This window comes from Pan troglodytes, chromosome 20 (genome assembly GCF_028858775.2).
Source record: "Pan troglodytes isolate AG18354 chromosome 20, NHGRI_mPanTro3-v2.0_pri, whole genome shotgun sequence".
Lineage (NCBI taxonomy): Eukaryota > Metazoa > Chordata > Mammalia > Primates > Hominidae > Pan > Pan troglodytes.
In genome coordinates, this window is record NC_072418.2 from 17,832,967 (window position 1) to 17,840,875 (window position 7,909).

General features: G+C 43.8%; 1 non-coding gene across 1 annotated transcript; it reads left to right on the forward strand.

Moving 5' to 3' along the window:
* Positions 1-4,640: 4,640 nt before the first annotated feature.
* Positions 4,641-4,752, forward strand: LOC112206480 (U6 spliceosomal RNA). Its single transcript, XR_002940843.1, has one exon. It is a non-coding gene; the product is annotated as a U6 spliceosomal RNA (small nuclear RNA).
* Positions 4,753-7,909: the final 3,157 nt, after the last annotated feature.

Here is a 7,909-nt window from a genome sequence, read left to right on the forward strand (position 1 = left end):
AAGAGTCGGAGGCTGCAGTCAGCCATCATTGCACCACTGCACTCCAGCCTTGGCAACAGAGCAAGACCCTGTCTCCGAAAGGAAAAAAAAAAAAAAAAAAACTAGAATAGCATGAAACGTAGAGCAGGTTTTTGTTTGTTTGTTTGTTTGTTTCTGTTTTGTTTTGAGATGGAGTTTCGCTCTTGTCTCCCAGGCTGGAGTGCAATGGGGCGATCTCGGCTCACTGCAACCTCCACCTCCTGAGTTCAAGCAATTCTCCTGCCTCAGCCTCCGCAGTAGCTGGAATTGCAGGCCTGCATCATCACGCCCGGCTAATTTTTGTATTTTTATTAGAGACGGTGTTTCACCACATTTGCCAGGTTGGTCTCCAACTCCTGACCTCAGGTAATCTGCCCGCCTTGGCCTCCCAAAGTGCTGGGATTACAGGTGTGAGCCACCGTGCCCAGCCAAGCAGGTTCTTATTTAAAAACCCCACGGCTCCACGCCAGGGTCCTCCTCAGAGCCACTCTCACCTCCTTGTTCCACAGAGTGCACACCACAGGGTTCAGCAGTGGCGTCACTATCGTGTAGAACACAGCCACCAAGCGGTCCTGGTCGGGGTTGGCCCCGGACTCCGGACGCAAGTAGATGATGGAGGCGCAGTCAAAATGTACTACGACCACGGTGACGTGGGCCACACAGGTGGAGAAGGCCTTGCGCCGGCCGGCTGCCGAGGAAATCCTCACGATGGCAGCCACGAAGAAGGCATAGGAGAGGAGGATCGGGACAAAGGACATCAGCACCACCAGGACGCTCAGGAAAAAGATGCCCAGCGCCTTGCTGGCACTCTTGGCGCAGCTGAGCTTCAGCACCGGGGCGATGTCACAGAAGAAGTGCTCCACGTGGTCTCCGCTGCAAAAGGGCGATGAGAAGATCATGCTGGTCTTGATCAAGGCCACCGAGAACCCAGAGCAGAAAACCAGGGCTCCCAGGCAGAGGCAAACGGTGGGTCTCATGACCATAGAGTAGCGCAGGGGGTGGCAGATGGCCACATAGCGGTCATAACCCATCAGGGTAAGGAGGAAGCAGTGGCTGCATCCCAGACCCAGGAAGACAAACATCTGAGCCTGACAGCCAGGGATGGAGATGGCCTGGTCTCCATCAGCAGATGAGCCAGCATGCTGGGTGGGGATGGTGACCAGCGTGTATAGCAGGTCTCCAAGAGGGACAGCACCGCCAGGAAGTGGTACATGGGAGTGTGGCGGGACCTATCCGCATGGGTGATGGTGATGATGGTGACGTTGCCACCGAGGGTGACCAGGTAGGTAAGGAAGAACAGGGTGAAGAGTGTGTTCCTCAGGTGTGGGAGGTTGGAGAATCCCATCATCAGGAATTCTGTCACCAGACAGGTCCCATTTTCCTGCTGCTTGTAAAGAGACAGAGAGGAGACAACAGAATAGGTAAAACAGAGTGATTAATAAGGGTCTGCGATGCATCTGGTAGCAGTGCGGAAAGAAAATCATTTCTGGCCAGGCGCGGTGGCACATGCCTGTAATCCCAGCACTTTGGGAGGCCAAAGCGGGTGGATCACCCGAGGTCAGGAGTTCGAGACCAGCCTGGCCAACAAGGCGGAACCCCATCTCTACTAAAAATACAAAAAATGTAGCTGGGCGTATTGGTATGCATCTGTAATCCCAGCTACTTGGGAGGTTGAGGCGGGAGAATCACTCAAACCCAGGAGGCGGAGGTTGTAGTGAGCTGAGATCACGCCACTGCACTCCAGCCTGGGGGACTGAGTGAAACTCCATCTCAGAAAAATAATAATAATAATTCCTGTTTTGCAAAAACTGAAAGGGGTACTCAGAAACAATAAGCCCTTTGTTTTCCTAAGAGTCACACAACTAGCAAGTGACTCTTCCACAGATAAGAAAATCAGAGGAATGTATGAGAAAATGATATTTGGTGTGTGGAAGGAAGATGGTAAGTTTGAATTTCTCTAGAAACAGATGCTTGATAAGGATTCAAGAGAAATATTTTATATAAAAGATGATTTCAAGTGACATACATAGGGAAGTAGGACGTGAAACAAGGAAGGTAGATAACCAATACAATGTACATCACCAAGGAAGGTACTGCCGTGGGCCACTGGAATTTAATCTTATGTGCAGAACCCTGGGACGTGTCCAAGAATATACACGTCTGTGTTTTTTTACCCAAGGTATGAGGGAGCTTGGGGATATATCCACTCAGTCCCATTAGCCACTGGTTGAAGATTTCTCTCAGGAGGCATTAAAGTGCCAGCACATGCCGCTTGCCATGTGTACAGAAAATTCAAAGTCCGGCTGCTGAGCAAGAAAAATAGGAGCAACGGGGATGTAGGTGAGAATTTTACAGGGTCTGCTATAGTCCATGTGAAAAAGAATATCTGGCCAGATACAGTGGCTCACGCTTGTAATCCCAACACTTTGGGAAGCCAAGGCAGGTGGATCACTTGAGGCCAGGAGTTCGAGACCAGCCCGACCAACATGGTAAAACCCTGTCTCTACTAAAAATACAAAAATTAGCCAGGTGTGGTTGTGTGCACCTGTAATCCCAGCTACTCAGGAGGCTGAGGCAAGAGTATTGCTTGAACCCAGGAGGTGGAGGTTGCAGTGAGCCAGGATCATGCCACTACACTCCAGCTTGGACGACAAAGCAAGACTCTGTCTCAAAAAAACCAAAAACCTTAGGAAGGCAAAGGCAAAGACTGCAAAATTGATACCTGAAATAAACCAAATAACACTTTCAGGAGAATAAGGTCAGCAAGATTGTGGAATGGAAGTTTTCTGCCTTTACTTCCTTCAGCTACTGGAAATTGCTGGCAACTGTTCAAAGTGAAGAATGCTATCATTAATATCAAGACCTTAGGAGTGAGGCTGAGATGCCCCCTTGGACTGAAGAATCAAAAAAAAAAAAAAAAATTCATGGTGAAACAGTAAGAGGAATGGTTCTCTCTGACTACACTGTCCCTCCCTGAGGCCATCAGGACACCATATGCTGAGAGTTCTCCTGGACCCATGGTTTTTGCAGTGAAAGGGATGAGTTGGAAGTGAACATTCAGCTTCTCCATCATTCTGGGATTCTTCGCGGGTAGCTTGCTCCTATCTCGTCCCACTTGAAATGTTGAGAATGCCGGCATGGCTGGACACCAGGGGTCAGTTGGGTCTAAGAACAGCGGACAAGGGGCTCACAGGAACCAGTTCACGGGTTTTGGTACTTGCTCTGCATCCCCACCAGCAGAAGTGCCGATATGGTTAGGATATTTGTCCCCACCCAAATCTCATGTTGAATTATAATCCCTAATGTTGGAGGTGGGGCTTAGTGGGAGGTGTTTGGGTCATGGAGGCAGATTCCTCACGGCTTGGTGCTGTCCTCACAATAGTGAGTGAGTTCTTGCAAGATCTGGTCATTTAAAAGTGTGGAGCTATTTCACCCCACTCTCTCTCTCTTGCTCCTGCTTTTGTTATGGGAATTGCCTGCTCCCATTTTGCCTTTCATCATGAGTAATGCTTCCTGAGGCCTCCCCAGAAGCAAAGCAGATGACACCATGAAGCGTGCTGGCACCATGCTTCCTGAGGCCTCCCCAGAAGCAAAGCAGATGACACCATGAAGCATGCTGGCACCATGCTTCCTGTACAGCCTGCAGCACTCTCAGCCAATTAAACCTCTTTTCCTCATGAATTACTCAGTCTCAGGTATTTCTTTATAGCAATGCCAAGAATGGCTTACTACACTTGCCACACCATAGAAACTAGCAAACAGCATCATGTGCAAGAAACATGGTGCATGTTATTTTTCCTAACAACATTACCACCCAGCCAGGGAAAACAACATCCAACCATGCCTGATCAGAGACAATTGCAGAGCCCAGCCAGCAGCCCCACATGATGGCAGAGTCCAGCCAGGTGCCCTTACCAGACTGTGGAATACATTCAGAAATACCACTCAACCTCAGAGAACAGGAAGCAACTCAGCCCAGTTAGAGAACCCCACAGCAAAGTCTGCCTGTCTGGAGTTGCAACCAGCCAGCCCACCCAGAATTCCAAACTAAACTAAATAATAAAGGTCTATTACAACCAAATTACACCTGCAAAGGCTGGAAAGGATGGCTGTCTCCTCAAATGTAAAAGCAACTACATAGGACACAGGTTTATGTTTTAAAAAACAAACAAAAAAATAAAAAAACAAGGAAACATAACACTACTAGAAAAAAATAATAAAGCTCCAGTAACAGACCCAGAAGAAAAGGTAATCTATAAAATGACTGAAAATGAATTCACAATGATTCTCTAAAAGTTCAGGAGCCTAAAAGAAAATACAGATAGAAAATTAAATGAAATTTGAAAAAACTTTATAAACAAAATTTGAAGTTTGGCAAAGAAGTAGAAACAATTAAAAGCACAAATAGAAATCCTAGGAAGAAAAAAACATAATAACCTAAATGAAAAGTTTGATACAAAGTAGGATTAAGAGTGTAGAGATACTTTATTTCTGTGATCAAAGTTAAGTGGTTATCATCTTAAAATAATCTTTTAACACTATAAGATGTATTTTGCAAGCCTCATGGCAAGCACAAAGAAAAGGCCTATAATAGATACACAACAATGAAAAGGAAGCAGTCAGTGTTCGCTTTGGCAGCACATATACTAGAAATGGAATGATACAGGGATGATCGTGGCCCCTGCACAAAGATGACATGCACATTCTTGAAGCATCCCAACATAAAACTTATTTTAAAAGGAAGAAATCAAAACATATCACTAGAAGAAAGCATTTAAGCACTAAGAAAAAAAAGTAAATAAGGAAGAAACAAAAAGAATACATAAAATAACTAGAAAATAATCAGCAAAATGGCAATAGTAAGTCCTCACATGTCAACAATTACCTTGAATGGACACGAATTACATTCTCCATCAAAAAACATAGGGTGAAGGAATAGATAGAAAGAGGCACCCAATCATGTGCTGCCTAAAAGAGACTTAATTCTCCTGTAAGAAACACAGAATGAAAGAGATGGCATGGAAAAAGATATTCTAGGGCTGGGCATGGTGGCTTACACCTGTAATCCAATGCTTTGGGAGGCCAAGGTGAGCAGATCACTTGAGGTAGGCATTCGAGACCAGCCTGGCCAACATGGTGGAACCCCACCTCTACTAAAAGTGCAAAAATTAGCCAGACGTGGTGGTGTGTGCCTGTAATCCCAGCTACTAAGGAGGCTGAGGCAGGAGAATCACTTGAACCCAGAGGCGGAGGTTGCAGTGAGTTGAGATTGCGCCACCGCACTCCAGCCTGGGCAACAAAGCAAGACTCCATCTCAAAAAAAAAAAAAAGAAAAAGAAAAGAATGAAAAATATAATCCACTCAAAGGGAAGCCAAAAAAGAGCAGGGATTACAATCCTTATGTCAGGAAAAGAAAATAAACTTTAAATAAAAAACTATAAAGAAACAAAGAAAAACATTATATAATGATAAAGGAATCAATTCAGTAACAGGATACAACAATTTAAAATATATATGCAACCAACAATGGAAAACATAAATGTATAAAACACATATTCCCTGAGGGATTCATGCCATGAAAAAGTACAAGGCCTTACTTCAAATCTTCAGAAACTGAAGTAAAATGAAACCCCAAGCCAAGAAACTCAGACTCTACTTAAGAAATCCAGATCTAGGCCCGGCACGATGGCTCATGCCTGTAACCCCAGCACTTTGGAAGGCCAAGCAGGCAGATCACAAGGTCAGGAGTTTGAGGCCAGCCTGGCCAATATGGTGAAACCCCATCTCTACTAAAAATAGCCAGGTGTGGTGGCGCATGCCTGTAGTTCCAGCTACTCGGGAAGCTGAGACAGAAGAATTACTTGAACCCAGGAGGCAAAGGTTGCAGTGAGCTGAGATCAAGCCATTGCACTTCAGCCTGGGCAACAGAGCAAGACTCCATCTCAAAAGAAAAGAAAAGAAAAGAAAATCCAGATCTAATAAAAAGCATACTGGCAGACATGCCCTAAATATGTCTGAAACAGGCCTTTTTATGGTGAAGTAAACAACATCAAAGAGAAGAACAGAACCCTTTATAGAGACCGTGATAGAAACTCAATAACATGGAAGACTTCACAGTGAAAAAATAATGAGATATGACTATTTAAGCAGTATAATTACTTAACATGAGAAAACATTGTTAAATTGAAACAAATTTATAGGCAAATCACGAACTAGAACAAAGCTGTGATAAATGTTTACCTCTTACAAATTAAGAAAAATGTGAGCCAGGCACAGTGACTCATGCCTGCAATCCCAACACTTTTGAGAGGCCGAGACAGGCAGATCTCTTGAGCCCAAGAGTTTGAGACCAGCCTGAGCAACATGGTGAAACTTCATCTCTACAAAAAAAAAAAAAAAATTATATATATATATATATGTGTGTGTGTGTATATATATTAGCCAGCCACAATAGCATGTGCTTGTAGTCCCAGCTACTCTGGAGGCTGAGAAGGGAGGATCACTTGAGACCAGGAGATCAAAACTATAGTAAGCCATGATTGCACCACTGCACTCCAGCCTAGGTGACAGAGAGCGACCCTGAGAAAGAAAGAAGAAAGAAAAAGAGAGAAAGGAAGGAAGGAAGGAAGGAAAGATGGGAGGGAGGGAGGGAAAGAAAGGAAGAAAGAGAAAGAAAGGAAGAAAGAGACAGAAAGGAAGAAAGACAAAGGAAGGAAGGGAAGGGAAGGGAAAATGTATAGGACCACTCCCCAACATTCATGGAGCTCAAATAAAGACCCATATACCATGTGACATTATTTAAAGTTAAAAGTAAAGCTAATAAACAGTTAAGTAAAATATGCTCTAACTCATCACACTGACAGCCTTCATAATGACATGAAAAAACAGAATTCAATTTAGGATTTCTGGACTCTTTAGAGTTCCACTCCAGAATGTGATGCTGTGGAGAGCACCGTGTGCTAGTTTCTAGCCCATGTCCTATCCCCTTCTCTTCCCACCCCAGGTGCCACTTAGCACTGCGAGGGGCCTTGTATGTATGTGTACAGATATCCCAACCATGCACCTTCAAGATGCAGCAACACCCTCCTTAACTACACCACTGCTTAACCACACCTAAGGAAATACACGCCAGCAGTGTGGTTCATATCAGAAGAAAGAAGTCCTACTTTTGGCCCTGCTAGTGGCTTGGAGCCACCTGGGCAGGGAATTCTAGGGTCATGTAGAGCATCATCTACAATGAGGGGCAAGCTCAAGGTAAAGACATACTCTTGACTTTGTAAACTCTTCACCCCTTGGGATGGGGTAGAGTCGAGTCCTCAGATGCATCAGTGCCAGGGCAGAATCCCTCTTGCCCAAGGCTAACAGTAGTCCTCTAACACCCCAGTATAAAATCAGCAGATGACCCTGATTTCATTATGATATAATGTATACATGGATTGAAACATCAAACTGTACTCCATAAATACATAGAATTATTATGTGTCTGTCTAGATAATTTCACCTCTAGATTTTTCTCATTGAAAAATAACTGCACTTAGATATATAGGAATGTTCATAATTGCATTATTTAAATTTTTAAAGAGGACATGACCTAAAGTATTCTATAGTCGAAATGCCCTTACAAACAAGGGTAAAACAAAATACTGACATTCTAATTGAAAAAGATACAAAGCACAAAAATAATAAGACATTATTAAAGTCATATCTTTGAGAATGGATAATAACATGGGAAGAATTCTCATATATGGGTTGTGTGAGAGTGGGATACGAAACAGTAAAAATTCTGTGATGACATTCGCATACATTCTTTATACTTTTTTGAATTTCCCAAATATTCTACATCAATTGCTAATTTGTATCAATAGAAAAATAACATTTCTTAGGGGATATT